A 19,479-nucleotide genomic window follows, 5' to 3' on the forward strand; every position below is an offset into this window, starting at 1 on the left:
TGGTGGGCTCCTCGGAATGACGTTCTTCGGAATGTTGGAGCGCGCCAGAATCGCAGATTTAGCAGGTTGCAGTTAACGTTTTGTTCGCGGGGAAGGGCTGCCCGCACAGCCTCCACAGCAAACTCTGTAGAACATTGTGGATGCAATTTTAAACAACGTAAAATGCCCCGCATGGAAATAATTCATAAAGCACCCGCACGTTTTAACAACTTCTCCAGCAGCTACAAATGACTGAAAATAAAGGTGATCATTCTGAAATATCCACACTTTAAATGCAATCATAAACATCGCTGCCCAGTGATACGTATGTAGCGTGATCGTGACCTTTAGGTATCAATCAGCAGACTGGAAGGTCTTAAACATTTTGACTGTATAATCAGTATTTCGTGCACACACACGATCACTATAGCTTTTGATGCACAGTTTGGATGGGGTTTCCTCTGACTTGTTCCCCGAGAGAATTTTACATATTGTTTCTGTGGTATAAGGAGCTAAAATAAAACATTCAGTCATATGCATAAAATTTAAGCCCTTTGTTCCTTTTGAATACGGAGAATTAAGTGTTGACAAATAGTTTTAGAAAGATGAGTTATATTTTAAATCTGAAAGGCAGGTTCTTTTAATTTGTTGTCAGGACTAAGTGCAATTGCATGGAAAACTACCTCAGGGAAAGTATTCTCCACACAGGTGTGTGCATTCCCAAACGTTTATTGCGCTTAAAAGAATAATAAACCCAATCGAGCAGAATGAAACACCATAATTATTTGCTTCTGTGTATAAACAAAGATATGGCTCACTTTTTAGTAGCAAAAGCTTCTGAAGTACAACAATATTTCCGAGATCCCAATGTTTCAGCGAAGACAAACCGAATCCTCCCAAAGCACTGAAATCGATGCAAAACCAGAGTGGTTACATGTGATTGACGCTTTTATGTGGTGTTACATAAAATAAACATTACAAAACAGCACTTTTATGCAGTACTTATAGTGTAAAACCAATGCAAGGCACTTCACAAAGGAGGGAGGAGAAAGAATAGGTTAAAAGAGTGAAGACATCGGCACCGAGCATTTGGGCCAAAGTTGAGTCTCAAAATGTAAAATTATAACCTTTTTCGGAGTCCGATGAAACTCCGTTCAATTTACAACATCCAATTTACATTCAAGGCACTACAATATCCTCAATAAATACAATAGTAAATCTCGATTGGAAAAATTGTTCAAATTGACGCACGATCTTCTATGTTTTCGATTAAAATATTATTTTCCTCTTTGTTCTTGACAACGAGAAAAATTCGGTCCCCGCGGAGACAGCCTCCCATAATCCAGATTAAAAATGCAGGATTATTTTTTGAACAGACATCTCACAAAACCGAGTTTTGCAATAAAAGTTGTTTCATTCAAAGGGAGAAGATAAACTCATATGAATGCGAAAACTGATGTCGATGGTGTCGTTAGCTGTGGTTATCAAATGCAGTTTTACTTTGTGCTGTTACTCATCACTGGATGGTGGGGGGGGGGGGGGGGCAGTTGGCAGACTTTGAGGAAGGATTCGAGGATTTCCGAATCATTGTTTTAATACTACAGTCCTGAATGCAATCGATGATAACATGTGAGAGGTGAAGAAAATATAAGTTATACTAAATACACTAGAAATTAAACAATGTCATATGATGTTATATCGTGTTATTTTCCCAGTGATATGTGTAAATTTCACGTGAAGGGTATCTGTCTTTGAAGATTGGCTTGGATACTAAAGTGCCATGTTTACATTCATCTCCACTGATAAGAATAATAGTTCACCCTAACATTAACGATGTACGGTACAGGTCGAGGAAGGAACGGGTGCATAAAACTATTCTAACAACTTTTCCACTTCTCACTTGCCAGGGTTTGGCTGCACAAGAGGAAGCAGGCGTGTGATCCGCAATTGTTTCATTTTTATCTATAAAATAACAATAGAAGCGGGTGAGTTGAAGTACACATTGTCAATTTTGTTTATAAAATATCTCGCGCTGTTTAATAAACTGACCTGTGCATTCAAAAAAATGAACAGAAATGTAACTTCGTCTACAGCAGTTTGGATCCGCTAATTTTTTTAAAACCACCAAAACAGGGAAATCACCCAACCAACAATAACAGGGCTTTTGTTTCATTTTTTCAGTTATCGATTGTCGGAAAATGTATCCAGACACTAGAATCCAGAATGGGTGAAGTGGATCGTGATGAGTAAGACGGAAGCTGGGAGCTGGAAACTAACCCTGGAGGAAGAAGGGAGTGTGTCACAACATTGCACAAGAATGGGAGGGAAGCCAAGCATTTACTCAAAACAGTGCAATCCGCAAGAAGATACAAAATCCGAATGGATATTGGGTTGAAATGAATCCTGAAAGAGTATTTTGGAAATAAAACCACCCCTTTTTTTCAATACGATTTGTCTTTATTATTCGAGCAGTGCTGGAAGTGTTGATCTAAATGTCGAAATCCATGTTCCTGATGTTTGACTTCAACCAACAGTGGCCGAAATACATGAATCATTTTACCCTCCTCCAAAGGCAGCAATCGCTTCGTTGCGAATAGACTTGAACATACCACACGAGCAAACAGAAAGGAGGTTGTTGTATACTATAATAATCCTCTTGTTCAGATCTTTTGCTTCAACATATCCAAGGTAATCTAGCATTAAAAGGCTACTGAAAATATAGAATTCACCGCCTATAGACATTTCTACTCTTTCCACAATGTTCGTGACTGCAAGTCACAAACAGAACTAAAGAGCATAAGCCACCAAGGAGCAGACATTTGCACCGAGAATAGTTCAAACGATTCCAAAAAGTAGAGAGAAGTGAAGAAAAGGCTGATTCCTTTCTTTTTCTCGTATGTATCTAATCAGAATGATGACTTTATCAGTAAAAACTGCTAAAGATTTCCATGTTCCTATCCCCCCGCCCTCTCCCTCTGCTGCTATATATCTACATTGCAAAATAAAACATTCCTGGCGTAGCTCAGGCTTCACCTTTGTCCCTCCCCGCGCGCGAGCCGGAGCTGTGCGCGAGCACACGCGCGTCCCGTCCCCCCCTCCGCGCGCGCCCGCGGCCCGCCAGGCTCCCTGTCGGCTCCTTTGTTCGGAGCCTTGCCCCGAGACCGGGAGATGTTGGTGGGTTCAGCCAATGGAAAGGCTCGTGTCATGGGCGAGGCGCGGCCGGGGGGGGGGGGGGGAGTTGGACCTTGCGTTGATTGTTACGTGCGCGGGCACGTACGCACGCGGCTCCGGGCACGAGCACGGCGATGCCAATCGAGTGAGGAGAGTCGGCTTCCCTTACCGTGTTGTCCCCAGACGTTCATAACTCACCGGAGACAGCGGGCACCTCGGCCGAGCCGCCGTCACTCAAACCAACTCCCCGGGACAGGGAAAGGTGAAGGTGCGACATTCAGACCGAGTTATTGTCTCATTGGTTCCCCACCCCCTCACACACACACACACCACACACACACACACAGCAGCCTTTTCATCAACAGGTTAGTGAGTGAGGCGACGGGAGTTGCGATCAATTGGGAGAAGTGGCTCGTTTGAAGTTTGTACCGAAGGAGGCTCGGGATTCAGGCCTAGTCCGGGAGGGCAAGCGAGTGGAGGCGAGAATGGGGAGTGGGAGAGAAAGGAAATCGAAGGGAGGGAAGGGGGGGGGGATATCCACCGGGAATGGGCTGGAAAATATTGGGAAATGATTTCGAAAAGGCCGCGTCCACCTTGTGTTGAAGTAAACCCGGGGAAGGGCGGCTGGCGCTGTCTTTTGCTGGGGTTTGGGTGTGTGGGGTTTTACCTCTCATTTGTCACCGCCTCAGCAATGTTCAAATTACTTTTAATCTTCCTTGACAATGACGGAAACCCCCCCGTTTTCCCACCTTTGGTTTTATGCAACTTCTTTCAAATTATTTGTATTTTCTACACTTTGGGTACATCCATCCTTATGAACCTTAGGTTTGGTGATTAAAAAAATGTACAAATCCTCTCAAAACCGCACGCAGTTCGGTCTTCAGCTCTATTGCTTTGTACCAGGGTACAATACGATGTCTGAATATACTGGGTGATTGCTCATGTTGCGGAGATTCTGGTTTTGTCTTTGTTATTTTTGTTAGCTGGTGGCAGAGTTTTGTTTCTGGATGCTGTGCTAGTTCACATGGTGAAACTGAAAATAATTCGCAGCGGTGTCAACATTGAATGATTTAGCAATGAATTAAAACGCTGTAATTGTGTCGAGATGTTCTCATCTTAGAAACCCTCTGAGCAAAACTTCTGGTTTGTAAGCAGAATTCGAGACTGAATTAAACTGAACTCGCTGGCAATTTTTATAAATGTAGCAACCCCATTCTTAAGTATATAAATTACATTTAGATTGTTTTCCAGCGTTTGATACAGATATCTTCTGAAAATGAGATTTATTGAACATATTTGCAATTGAGCTTCACAGCTTATAATGTTAATTTTAACCTTTTGCCCAATATAGTTTTCAATTGAAGCTTTAACTAAATGTACTGTACTAAAATTACATTTTTGTTTGAAGAGCCTAGTACTTAAAATTCAGTATCTGATTGATTAAATGTCATGTTCTGTAGATGAAGACAATGCATCTCTGAATAATTGCTTCTGCTTTTTTTTTAAGATTCATCTGAGGGCATTTTGCCCCAAAATGTATTTTTTGTGCTAGTAGTTACAATAAGAGTACTTAGAAGCTGATTGTAAAGTTTGTGGCAGACTTGATGATGAGCTGGCATTGCGCAAAGAGCAATAAAGCTGATTATGATATTTCAGCTAAAGTTATGTAGCATAGGGTGATTGCAATATTTGGATTTTCGGACAGCATGCTGTAGCTTAATAAACAATTTGGACGATGGTATTTATTTCATTGGGACTGTTGTGGTGATAATGCTGTATTTGATATCTGGTGATCCAGAGCTTGAACATAAGGTTGTCAAGTTGTGAGTGGCAGAAGGGGGTTTTGAGACAGACAGACAGACAGAGTGGAAAGCACTGCCATGAACTTCATTGTATTATTATTGAGTTTCATTAACAATCCCTTTTCTGTGCATTAAAGTATTTGAGTGCTGACCTCACAACTTCAGATCTTGGGATTGCCCTCATCAATATTTTTTTGGGAAATAAAACAAAGAATTTCTCTGTAATTTAATGTCATACCTCAGATACAGTAGGACTTTTTCCACTTCATTGAGATTTAGTAGGGGGTTTGCTTCATCAGAGAGACACTGACATGATATGCAGTAGCTGAGAAATTTAGGAAAAATATCTTTGCTAACATAGAGATGATTTATCACATACCTGTGTATTTGAGTTAACACAAGGATGCATGAGAAATTAAGAAAACTAGTGGATCCTCTTGTATTGACACAGAATGTTAGGATAAAGTGAATTTCCCTCAATGCATTAGTAATGCTGTAGGTATAGGTATGAGAAATGAAGCTTATGAAGCCTCATTTGGTGGTCGAAGTGTGCAACTAGAAGTGTGTCCGTGTGACAAGTTTCTTTATAATGGGAGAATCCCATCCAAGTATCACTTAGGGGCATGATAGATTGGCGATGCCCAAACGCAGCAAATTTAATCCATTATAGATAATATCATGTTTTCAGATTGCAGCTATTCGGTTTTACATCAAAAATACAGATATGTCAAGTTCACAAAGCTTTGATTTTGTGCAAATATCTAAATTTCATAATATACCTTGACATTTCTCAGTACTTTCAGTAGCTTTAACACTTCAAAGTAAACAAAAGGATTTGCATTTATATAGCACCTTTGACGACTGCAGGACGTCCTAAATGCTTTACAGCCAATTAAGTACTTTTGAACTGTAGTCACTGTTGTAATGTGGGATGCACAGCAGCAATGCACGCAGAGCAAATTCCCACAAGCGGCTATGAAATCAGATAATCTGTTTTAGGTGTTGGTTGAGGGTTAAATATTGGCCAGGACATCTGGAAAACTCCCTTACTCCTCTTCTTCGAATAGGGCAGGCGGGACCACGGTTTAACGTCTCATGTGAAAAATAGCACCTCAACAATACAGCACTCCCTTAGTAAAGATGTGGAGATGCCGGTGATGGACTGGGGTTGACAATTGTAAACAATTTTACAACACCAAGTTATAGTCCAGCAATTTTATTTTAAATTCACAAGCTTTCGGAGGCTTCCTCCTTCGTCAGGTGAACGATGTGAAATGCATTGAAGCATCAGCTTGTATTATCTGCTCAAGTCTCTGGAGTGGGGCTTGAATCCACAACCTTCTGACTTCAGGCGAGAGTGTGATCACTGAGCCAAGGCTGACACCTGACTAGCTATTTTTTAATTAAATGAAAAGCTTTTAGTGTAAGAAGGTGTTTATACAGATGTGGAATTGTTATCAGCAGAGTCCAGCAACTGAATTGGTGGGGCATGCTAAATTTCAAGTGGCTTTGCAAGGTATCTTTTATGGTAGTTTTTAATTAAAATTTTTCATTACATTGCAACACTGTACCACACTCTGTGATTCTGATGTTATACATCTTGGGCTGGTTATTCTGTTGAATTCTTGTAATTTGTGTTTTGCTTGAATTAAATTTAATTGAAAAATGAATTTACTGCTGTAAAAAGATAATTTAGCTGATTCATAACGGATATTCCATAAGAAGTTTAGAACTTGAATTGGATTCTTTGCCAGTGGAAGAGATGGAATATTAGATTGTTGTTGGAGGTATACACAGACTCTTTCACGAGTACAACGATTGCTGCTGTATTTGTGAATTTTGAATTTTTTTTACATCAACTTGCAATTACTGATGTGCCTTCTACGTTCAATGATACATGATACAATAATTTTGTAAATAGAGAACTTCAGATTAAAATATTTTTGGTAGATTTATCTACAAATAACATTTCAAGTGCATTTTATGTGGTTGTATTAGCCTTCTGATACAGGTGACTAGATTTTCTTTACTATTGTTATTATTGTGTTTACCATTCAAAGACCTATTCCAAGATAACCATTGACGGTAAAATCATGCTTTAGATATAGAGGCTTTGTGATGGCCCTACAAGAAAACCTGATATGGATTCAGATAGGGTTTTGTGCAGTGCCTTTGCTGTTTGGAATTAATATGGCTAGGTCAGCGAAGGAGGATTCGAAAGTTTCCATTCCACCTTGACAGCATTTTTATTACAGAAACTCCTTTCTAAGTTGCAGTGCCTGTTGTGTCAGATTTGGATAAGACACAGATGATATTATTTCCCAGTTTGCTCACTTCTGTTACAAACCCTCAAGTATGGAAATGCTGTTTCTTTTTCAGTTTAAAGTAGATTGCCTGGCTTTCAACTTCATTTAGGTGGTCATATTTCTGTGCACTGCTTATTCCTTGTTACTTCCTACAGTACTGTACAGAAGGAAGATAATGCAGAGGACTTGAGAGATTAGCATATTTATATCTTATTGAAGAAATTTGGATTTTGTTTGATTGTCCAAGATGAATCGCTTGTCCCCACTTGAAACTCAGTTGTGCAACAGTTTTAATATTCATTGTATTTAATTGAGACTGGAGTCTTCTCTTGATCTTCCTGGAATTGGTTTTGCGTTCTCCAGTTTTCTCAACTTTGCTTTATTTGTTCACAGTTAATGCCTCTTCTGTGTACTGAAATATAGTTTGTATTTGTCTTTCCCTCTGATATTAAACCAACAGTGGAGTATAAATTAAAAATGGAAAATAAAACAGACAAGCCAGGAGGGAGCCTACCAGACAATGCTTTTACTAATGTACCACATTTCTGTAATATGCCGGGGCTGCTAATGCTGTGGAATCTGCTCCATTTATATTGTGGGCGGCAATACAAAAACAACTGGGCTTGCACATGCTCACCGCTTGCGTTGCTTCTTGGGTTTTGTTCATTCTGGTGTCACAAGGGAGCGGAACCACCTTTTGAGGCTGTTCTTCCAGAGGTAACCCTTCACTCATATTACAGAACTGCTGCCAGTGACAGTGCTGTAAAGGAATGCAATGCACTGCAATGTTAATGCAACCTAAATTAATAGACAATGTAATTTGCAGTTACAGTACAAAGTGCTGCTGGGAAAAGGGGGAGGGGTTCACATTATTGAAATTCCAACACATGAAGTATGTGACAGCACTTCTGTAGTATACATTTACATTTTAAGAAAAGGCCCCAAACTGCCTTCTGCATCGCATTCATTTGCAGCCTTTCTGATTAAACAACAACAACTTGAATTCATATCGCGCTTTTAGCATAGTAAAACGTCCCAAGGCGCTTCACAGGAGTGATTATCAAACACAATTTAACACCGAGCCACATAAGGAGAAATTAGGACAGGTGACCAAAAGCTTGGTCATAGAGGTAGGTTTTAAGGAGCGTCTTAAAGGAGAAGAGAGAGGTTTAGGGAGGGAATTCCAGAGCTTGGGGCCTAGGCAGCTGAAGGCACGGCCGCCAGTCGTGGAGCGATTAAAATCGGGGATGCACAAGAGGCAAGAATTGGAGGAGCGCAGAGATCTCAGAGGGTTGTAGGCTGGAGGAAGTTACAGAGATGGGGAGGGGCAAGGCCATGGAGGGATTTGAAAACAAGGATGAAAATTTTAAAATCGAGGCGTTCCCGGACCAGGAGCCAATATAGGTCAGCGAGCACAGGGGCGATGGGTGAACAGGACTTTGTGCTGTCCCCTGGCAATGTCATCCAAAAACACATGTACGCTAACAACACCCAACTCTACCTCACCACCACCTCCCTCGACCCCTCCACTGTCTCTGATTTGTCACACTGTTTGTCCGACATCCAGTACTGGATGAGCAAAAATTTCCTCTAACTAAATATTGAGAGACATTATGTTCGTTCCCATGCCACGTACTCCATCCCTCTCCCGGCCATTGTCTGAGGCTGAACCAGACTGTTTGTAATTTTGGCATCCTATTTGACCCTGAGATGAGCTGCTGGCTACATATCCGCTCCATCACCAAGACTGGCTACTTCCACCTCCGTAACTTCGCCCATCTCCGCCCTTGCCTCAGCTCATTTGCTACTGAAACCCTCATCCGTGCCTTTGTTACCTCTAGGCTTGACTATTCCAATGCTCTCCTGGCCGGCCTCCCATCTTCCACCCTCCATAAACTTGACTAAGGATGGGGTATGGTACTGTAGTGGTTATTGTACTGGACTAGTAACTCAAATCCCACCGTGACAGATTGTGAAATTAAATTCAATAAATCTGGTAATTTGTGAGCAAGCACCAGGGGCGAAAAATGACTGTGAAAGCTGCCTTTTTGTCATAAGGACCCAAATGATTCACTGATGCACTTCAGGGAAGGGGGACTTGCCACCCCTGTCTGATCCAATCTATGTGTGACTCCAATCCTATACTTCTTGGTTGACTCTTAATGGCTCTGAGGTGGCCTAGTAAGAAGACGACCCACCACCATCTTCTCAGGGTGACTAGGCCTGCCAATGTCACCCACATCCCAAGAACAAATGTATATTTAAAAATAAGTTGACCAGCTTTTGTTGTGAGAATTTCAGACCAGACGTTGGCCTTCTGGTACTAATTGAGAAGTATAGAATATTATATTTGTCTTTAGCAGATTAGGTCTAGTGTAAATCAGTTGTGAAGTTCACATGATGTCGTAGGCATGGGAGCATCTGAGGCCGAATTATAAAGCAAATAGAATAGATCCTCTTGACAAAGAAATGTGCTATAGATAATTCGCATCCAGGACATAAAGCATAACTAATTTATTTTTAAATTGAAAAACCAAGGTCCAGGGCCAAAGCCCATAGAGCAGGCCTCAACAAGGTTGAAAAAGAATAGACCAGGTGAATTAGGAAGTCGTGATTAAGTGACATTTAAGATTGTAAGAGGAAGGAAAGACTGAGGGTAGTAAGGAGTTGTGTTTGGACTGTAATTGGTGTAACTTCGAATAATTTTAGATATGCAAATATATTTTTATTTATATGGAAACCAGTATATTGCAGGTAACAGCTCAAGAATGCCCTTAGATAAGTTAGTATTTCAGGAGTGTTATAATGCCCTCATAAATGGTATTAACAGCTTCTCAACTGGTGAGGAATATATTGTGTAAAGTTCTCAGGTTCTGTGGCACAAAATTAGGAAAGCTGATTCCTGAAAAAGGAGTTGAAAACTAGAGGCAGATTAACAATTATTGGTCCTAGTTATTTCATCCTTCACTTGAATTTCTGTATTGGGTACTTTGCTGTTCCTAATACCCATGAAGAACCACCCATTCTGTTGGTAATTTGTTTATGCCAGAATTCCATAATAAAGTTAAATGTAAGCTGTTTATTGCCTCACATATTGTACTATTGAAACTACATCAACAGTGTGTTCAGAAACAAAGGGCAAATTGTGAACATGAGTGATCAGCACACTGAGTTCCTCCTATGATTGTCCTAGGTTCCAAAATTGCATCAAAGTTAGCGCTTTTATAATTCTTGAGATTTAAGGTTTGAAATCAGATAAGTTACTTGTGAATGTTTGAAGGAGATTGGAATTTTATTAGTGGAGAAGGGTGCATATTTGTTCTGCCACTTGAAGTAATGAGAGCATCAGTATATACCTAGAGCAAGACTCTGCCCTCCTGACATATTGGCTCAGATTTGCTGTAAATCTCGCAGTCAGGTGTGCGGATCTCGCCGCTACTAATTTGCTCCAAATTTTGCTGGTTTTCTAATTGGAATACGCTGCACTGCATAACGGTGAAGCAGGCACTCAGCGCTGATCCATGAGCTGAAGTGATGGCACTTTCACCATCCGGAGCCGGGGGAGGCTTTCAATGAATGGACGTGTAACTTCTCAAACAAACTCAAATCTATAATTAAGCTGCAGTGTCTCTTTTCGAGTTTCGAAGTTTTTTTTGTCAGTTTCATTGCTGTGTGTGATCATACAAATTTAGGCCACTCCAAGTCGCTACATTATAAATTAAGAATAAAATAATGATTGACTTTTATTTTCGTGGATTACCAGGGCATAAAATGAGCTAAGCTTGAATTTTTAACTTTTTGAAAAGTTCTGGGTTTGAATGAGATTGAAGATTGTAAATCTTTGGACAACAAACATTTACATAAAAGCATGCTGACCTTCGTCTGGATGGATTGACTTGAAATGTTTTTGAGGTATATGTACATCAATTTATTCATGACTGATTGAAGCAACAGTAATTAATAAGCAAATTGGAGTTATTAGAAAAGATATGTTTGTTGTGTTAGTGGCTTTAATAAGGTTGAGCACTGTGGGAAAACAGAGATGGGGTCATTTAAATTCAGAAAATAATTTCATAAATTGAATGGGCTTCAGATATTTGGTGTGGCAATATTAAATTTGAAAATCCCAGAAACAGGAAGTGGATACTCAAAGAGCCCAGTTGTTTAATCTTTGGAACAATAATACATTTTTAACAACTTGGAATTTAACTCCGATCTTGGAGCAATAAATCACCTCATTACCAGGGCACTTAGATCATTATTTTTGAGTAAGTAGCAGCGGTGTGAAAACTGGCTTAAATGCAGGAAACACATGATCACCATTGATTTTAATATGGGCGGGGCCATGATTGCCTTCTAACTGTTATCAGTGAGGGCAATAGCAGACCTGTGCGAAAATCCCAGGAAAATATGGAGCGGCATAATTAATGGATTACGTCACTTACTACATAATTTCCTCTTTCTTTTACGCTGTTCAAGGGTCCCTACGACATAGATGCATCATTACAATGGCACAAGTCCCCAGGAAAATCTGTGCCTATAATTTGGACTAGTTACAAAATTAATTTTGTATGCTACAATTCCTGTTATATGATTATGTTTCAATAATAAATCGAAAATGTGTAACATGAAAGCAGTACTTCTTTGGAAGTTGTTTGCTGGCTTTTTCTTAGGGTACAATTAGTACTTTCTTGTCCACGCAGAGAGGTCTCTGGTACATATTGATGCAATGGTGGCACTATAATTTTAGAGTTAGATCCCAATCAGGCTCCAACGTATTCTAAAGACAAGAAGTGTGAGACCCTACTAGGTAGCAGTTTGAATTTACACAATATGTATTCTAACTCCAGGCTGATTCTAAGATGCACTCGAAATTATTTTTTATGTTTTTTTAAAAAAAAAGCCACTCTTGCCCACACTGTCCTAAAGTTGAAGATTAGTTTCCCAAGTTCGCGAACACAGACTCCTTTACCGCTAACTATAATGTGATCAGCAGCAATGGGCAATCAGCATATAACTCCGGTTACTGCGCATGGCTTTCCGCAGAGTCTGAGTCCAGCGTCATTGCCTTACTTGTAACTATGACCTTTGCATGATACTACCCTCATTACTTGCAGTTGGGTTGTTGGTTAAGTGTAAGTTTGCATAAATTCTGATGTAATCGAAAGAAAAGAACTTGGATTTATGCCTGCTGAGTATTTCCAGCATTTTCAGTTTTTATTTCAGATTTCCAGCATCTGCAGTATTTTGCTTTTATTGTAGTATTGTTGGGTAGATCTTTAAGTATGGAAAAGAAATCATTATGGGCCAATGCAGATGACAAATTTTAATAAATTTGTCAGCCAACCTTGACCCTACACATCCAACAACCTTTAAAGATGGCATTTTCATTCATCGACTTTCTATGCACTTGGTCAAAAAGCATGATGGGAGAGGAGGGAAAACATCATCACTACTCTTGTCTTCCGTATATGCATCACCTGGTATGCCACACAACAGAGGCAGCCGCTCAGCTTATATGAATTGTGTACAGACTGGAGCAGTTGTATTATTTGCAAGTTGATGCTTTGCTTAATTTCTGAGATAAAATAAGCTTTGCATTAAACATCAAAAAGGTGACTAATGTAATTCCCAGAAGCAGAATTTTAGGTGCCAGCTCAGTTAATAAGGAGTCAGAATGGGCTATTGTAATGTAACTCCCAACTAGTTAACTTCTTTTTCTGACTCACTGCTGAGAACTGCTGCACCTTTAAACTGCTGACCACCCATTCCAGTGGTTCAGTCTCCATGTGCACTCTGCCAGTTTTTTTAAGTATCTCTGCCATGTTTTGAATTTGCCATGTTTTTCTAAGGTTTGTACTTCTCTGGTGTTGGATCTACACTGAGTTGGTGCAAAGAAATAAGATATAATCCTTTTCAAATATATATCTGTAAATTGGAAGGTTTTAAGAATAGCTAAACAAACTGAATAATTTAAATTGGTTCTGATAAATCTAAAAGGGACAGTGTTAAACTGAAATAATTGATGGTGCCTGAGAGTCTGTTGAGATGGGATGATAGTGTCATGGCAGCTTGCTATGTGAAATGACAATTATAGTTTGTTAGTACTGCCAACAATGGGGAGGGAGAGTCAGAAAAAGATAGTGCAGAGAAATTATTTAATGTTGGTTACAAAAAGCAAGCTGACAAATATAAATTCAAGAAGTGACACCTGAGACAAAGAAGTATCAGTGGAGGGAGATTTGTGAAGGGATTTTTCTATACCCCATTATTCTTTACTCTGACAAGTAATGAAAGTGAGTAAGAAGGCAGGCTGGATCTGGGATATTCTTGATGGGCACTCGGGTTATTGCTGTTTCCTTTGAGTGTGAAAAGTACTTATGATTTGCCTCTGTGATCTAAAAATCAAATTTATAAAATAACAACTAATTCAAAAACCTGTATATAAAAATATTAATTGAACATTTCTGATTCAGATGTAAGTCTAGTAGTTCAGGCAGATTTGCAATTGGTCCTTATGTTCACAATATGTCACTGACCCAAAACAGCATCTCTTTCAGCAGTCTCTAAGTTTTGGCAATTGAGTGTAACAGGTTTGGCGTGGAATGGGGGAAACACAAAATCATTTTTAAACACAAAGCTAGCTTCAAATTGATACTTAGAAGTGAGTAATATCACCAGTTTAATTACACCTATTTTATTAAATATCTTTAACGTAGGTTTGGCAAAGCACTGCCGTTGATTTTTGATAAGGGTTGCCTGCCTTGCAATTGAGGATGTTTAATTAATCTTTGGAGTATGAATAATGGTGAACTACACCTTTTATGAATAATGGTGAACTACACTTTGCCAAAACCATTCTTTTTTTAACGCATTGCATTTCAAATAAATCCTTATGTGATCCGAGATTCGATTGTGCAAGATAATTGGAGCTTCCCGATATTGCCTAATAATAAATAGAATGGGGCAGCACCCTGCGCTAATCATTCCACGCGGTCCAACCAGTTGAATCATATTTTGTGGGAATTATTTGATATTTAAAACGCATGCTAACCTGTATCCAAATGTTGGTGAAATTTGTCACGCTGGTAAAGTGTTGATAACTTGTTCACAAAATCTTAAAGGTGGTTCAGCAGACTGGGAACTTGAATTTTCAATTTTTTTTATGCTTGACGTGGCCTCATACTCTATATTGAAACTCAAACTGAGGTTATATGTCACATGGTGCATTCCTTTGAAACCCAGAAGCATGTGGTGGGGATGTGAAGCGTGCAATATAAACGCCGCATAGGGATAGTGAATTCATTATGATGGGGAAACTTTCACATGAAACAATTTTTTTTACACGATTGAAAATTCTCCAGCTGTTAAGAAAAATTAAAAGGATTAATTCTGCTTCATTCTCTCCTATTGTCTCCCCCTTCCCCCTACAAATGTGTAACAGAAGCAGGGGATTTATAATGTAGCTGTACACAGACTCTGTCCATCTGTTGTCTGTGGATTATTATTAGTCCTTTAATTTAGAACTCCATCCCATCAGATTTTTAACCCAACCTCTCAAATGGGTTCATGTGGTGTGTATTTATCTGTATCCAGCACCAAAAGACTTCTAAATACTTAGTTCAATATTAAGCAAATTTCCTTCAAACAACGCAGATTCATTTTTAAAATTGGTCTTCTGGATTTGTTTTTGTAAAAAAAACTGCTCCCTCGATATTTAGAGGGATAATTATGCCCTTAAGAACTGGATCACACACTGAATCCAGTTTTAAAAAGAAAAGATTTTTAATTCATTGCCACTTCATTGTACATAATGAAAAATTAATATTTTCTATGATATGAAAGATGTAGTTTACAAATAACATGTATCACCTGTCTTAATTAACAGTGTTTAGGGCTTAATGTTTTTAAAACAATATTTTAATTTTTCCTTTAAGTCAGTAGATTGCAACAGTTTTCTTAGGCAGTGTAGTCCTTGCCAAAATAGTCTACTTCCATTAATTCAGAGTTGTATTTTGCACTTAAAGAATGCAGTATTCTGAATTAAGCAATTGAGATATGCAGCCCAAAAGGCTTTTAGTGCTTAAAAAAATTTGAACAGTAATAATTTTAATTGAATCACTTTGAATTAACAGTGATAGCAATCTCATTTGAGGCAGAAGTGTGTGGGTTCAAGCCCCAGTGCAGGAGTTGAGCACATAATCTAGGCTGACCCTTCAGTGCAGTGTTGAGGGAATACTTCATTGTCAGAATGTTGTCTTCTGCACGAGATGTTACAACAAGGCTGTATCTGCTTGTTCAGATGGATGTAAAAGATCCGAGGGCACTTTTCTAAAGACAGGCCTCCTGGTACTCTGGCCAACCTTCATCCCTCAACCAACACCACAAAAGCAGATCATAGAAAATAGGAGCGGGAGTCAGCCATTTGGCCCTTCGAGCCTGCTCCGCCATTCAGTATGATCATGGCTGATCCTCTATCTCAATACCATATTCCCGCTCTCTCCCCATACCCCTTAATGCCTTTTGTGTCTAGAAATCTATCTAGCTCCTTCTTAAATATATTCAGTGACTTGGCCTCCACAGCCTTCTGTGGTAGAGAATTCCACAGGTTCACTACCCTCTGAGTGAAGAAATTTCTCCTCATCTCAGTCCTAAATCTCTTACCCCGTATCCTGAGACTGTGACCCCTCTTTCTGGACCCCCCCAGCCAGGGAAAACATCTTCCCTGCATCCAGTCTGTCTGGCCCTGTCAGAATTTTATACGTTTCAATGAGATCCCCTCTCATTCTTCTAAACTCGAATGAATACAGGCCGAGTCGACCCAATCTCTCCTCATACGACAGCCCTGCCAGCCCAGGAATCAGTCTGATGAACCTTCGCTGCACTCCCTCTATGGCAAGTACATCCTTTCTTAGGTAAGGAGGCCAAAACTGCACAAAATACTCCAGGTATGGCCTCACTAAGGCCCTGTATAACTGCAGTAAGACATCCTTGCTCCTGTACTCAAATCCTCTTGGAATGAAGGCCAACATACCATTTGCGTTCCTAACTGCTTGCTGCACCTGCATGTTTGCTTTCAGTGACTGGTGTACAAGGATACCCAGATCCCTTTGTACATCAACATTTCCCAACCTATCACCATTTAAGTAATACTCTGCCTTTCTGCTTTTCCTTCCAAAGTGGTTATCTTCACATTTATCCATGTTGTGCTACATCTGGCATGTATTTGCTCACTCACTCAACTTGTCTAAATCACCTTGAAGCCTCTTTGCATCCTCCTCACAACTGACGATCCCATCTAATTTTGTGTCATCAGCAAACTTGGAAATATTACATTTGGTTCCCACATCCAAATCATTAATATATATTGTAAATAGCTGGGGCCCAAGCACTGATCCCTGCGGTACCCCATTAGTCACCACCTGCCACCGCCTGAAACCTGCCCAATCCGAAACTAGGATCCTAAATCTAAACAAAAGAAACTACAAAGGTATGAGGAGTGTGTTGGCTATGATAGATTGGGAAGCTTCATTAAAAGGCATGACGGTGGATAGGCAATGGCTAACATTTAAGGAACGAATGCATGAATTGCAACAGTTATACATTCCTTTCTGGCGCAAAAACACACTTCTTTTGTGAAGACAGAACCAAAGTATTTGTTTAATTGCTCTGCCATTTCCTTGTTCCCCATTATAAATTCTCCCGTTTCTGACTGCAGGAGACCTACATTTGTCTTCACTAATCTTTTTCCCTTTATGTACTTGTAGAAGCGTTTACAGTCCACTTTTATGTTCCTTGCAAGTTTACTCTCATACTCTATTTTTCCCCTCATCAATCTCTTGGTCCTTTTTTGCTGAATTCTATCATGTTATGATCACTCTTAAAAGACCCATTGATTCCTACTCTCTGTTTTCTGTCTGTTAACCAATTTTCAATCCACGCCAGTATATTACTCCCAATTCCATGTGCTTTAATTTTACACACTAACCTCTGATGTGGGACTTTATCAAAGGCTTTCTGAAAATCCAAATACACCACATCCACTGGTTCTCCTTTATATATTCTACCAGTTACATCCTCAAAAAAATTCCAGTAGGTTTGTCAAACATGTCTCCCTTTCATAAATCCATGTTGACTTTGTCTAATCCTGTTGATATTTTCTAAGTGTCCTGTTATCACATGCTTTATAATAGATTCTAGCATTTTCCCTACTCCTGATGTTAGGCTAACCGGTCTGCAGTTCCCTGTTTTCTCTCTCCCTCCTGTTTTAAATAGTGAGGTTACATTTGCCACCCTCCAATCTGCAGGAACTGTTCCATAATCTATAGAATTTTGGAAGATGACAACCAATGCATCCACTATTTCCATGGCTACCTCTTTTAGTACTCTTGGTTGCAGATTATCAGGCCCTGGGGATTTATCACCTTCAGTCCCATTAATTTCTCTAGTACTATTTTTTTTGACCAATACTAATTTCCTTTAATTCCTCCTTCTCGCTAGTCCCTTGGCTCCCCGGCATTTCTGGGAAGTTATTTGTGTCCTCTTTTGTGAAGACAGAACCAAAGTATTTGTTTAATTGCTCTGCCATTTCCTTGTTCCCCATTATAAATTCTCCAGTTTCTGACTGCAGGAGACCTACATTTATCTTCACTAATCTTTTTCTCTTTATATACTTGTAGAAGCTTTTACAGTCCACTTTTATGTTCCTTGCAAGTTTACTCTCATACTCTATTTTTCCCCTCATCAATCTCTTGGTCCTTTTTTGCTGAATTCTAAACTGCTCCCAATCCTCAGGCTTGCTACTTTTTCTGGCAACTTTAAATGACTCCTCTTTGGATCTAATTCTATCCTTAAATCTTTTGTTAGCCATGGTTGGGCCGCTTTTCCTTTTTGTGTTTTTGCGCCAGAAAGGAATGTATAACTGTTGCAATTCGTGCATTCGTTCCTTAAATGTTAGCCATTGCCTATCCACCGTCATGCCTTTTAATGAAGCTTCCCAATCTATCATAGCCAACACACTCCTCATACCTTTGTAGTTTCTTTTGTTTAGATTTAGGATCCTAGTTTCGGATTGGACTACTTCACTTTCCATCTTAATGAAGAATTCTATCATGTTATGATCACTCTTCCCTAAAGGACCCCGCACAACAAGATTGTTAATTAACCCCTTCTCACTGCACAATACCCAGTCTAGGATAGCCTGTTCCCTGGTTGGCTCCTCAACGTACTGATCTAAAAAACCATCACGTACACACTCCAGGAATTCATCCTCCACAGTATTATTGCTAATTTGGTTTGGCCAGTCTATATGTAGATTAAAGTCACCCATGATTACTTGGTGATCAACTGGCCATTGCTGTTTGTGTGCAAATTGTCTGCCATATTTCCCTACAAAGCATTATCTTTTAAGATGCATACGTGCCAAAATTGTTCCTTTGAAGTTTCATTTAGTTACTTTTAATCCTTAGTTCACATTTTAACACAGTCAATTACTGCTTCACATCTTTTGTTCCAGGAAAATGAGCTGGTAGTATTGTAGGTGCTTCAGGAGTATTGCTTTTATCCATGTTTTTACATGTCATAGATTAAATCAGTACTATCTATTGCCATGTCCATCTTTTGTTCTTAGAATTGTTTATGTCACCAAATAAAGAGATAAGAAATGACAGTGTCCCAAAAGCCTTACTAGCAATCAAACCTACCTGTAAATTCATATTCCATTAGTCTGATATGATCTTTCTGAAAAACTGTGCTGAACAAAAATTTTGGACTGGCATGGGCTATAGTGAGATTCTGTCCCTATTATTCCATTGATACTTGTGAAGGGAACTTTGAACTGTAAAAGTTGTAGAAGATATGTATTGATCAAAAAGAACTAAAATGATTATGACAATGGAGTGTGCACTCGCACCGCTGTTCACTGATGAGCCACAAATAATTATTGAGGTTTTGTGCAAAAGTACAAAGTACTTTTTGTGGGGGAAGGGGATAAAAGCTCGGTGCACATATCTTTATTTCATATTTTAGAAGAGGATACAACGTTAACCTTGTTCAAAAAAAAATTACCATTACAAATGGCTCCTGAGATTATAAAGAATGTACATATGCCATGCTGAACTTAAGGAGTGGGATAGCTATAGAAAAAAAAGTTAACTCCCAAATAACTTCATAGTATCAGGAATTCCAAAATTTCCAATCATTTACAGTTTGTCACAAAAATG

At 39.4% G+C, this 19,479-nt stretch overlaps 1 protein-coding gene across 2 annotated transcripts in view; it reads left to right on the top strand.

Moving 5' to 3' along the window:
• Nucleotides 1-3,327: 3,327 nt before the first annotated feature.
• pals1a (protein associated with LIN7 1, MAGUK p55 family member a) overlaps nt 3,328-19,479 on the top strand; it is a 92,623-nt gene continuing 76,471 nt past the window's right edge. Inside the window, exon 1 of one of the 2 annotated variants that reach the window (XM_067991343.1) lies at nt 3,328-3,418. The gene's annotated coding sequence lies outside the window, so the exon portion shown is untranslated. The remainder of the gene's footprint in view (nt 3,419-19,479) is intronic. The other variant, XM_067991342.1, reaches the window with a different exon arrangement.

The sequence above is a fragment of the Heptranchias perlo genome, chromosome 10 (genome assembly GCF_035084215.1).
Source record: "Heptranchias perlo isolate sHepPer1 chromosome 10, sHepPer1.hap1, whole genome shotgun sequence".
Lineage (NCBI taxonomy): Eukaryota > Metazoa > Chordata > Chondrichthyes > Hexanchiformes > Hexanchidae > Heptranchias > Heptranchias perlo.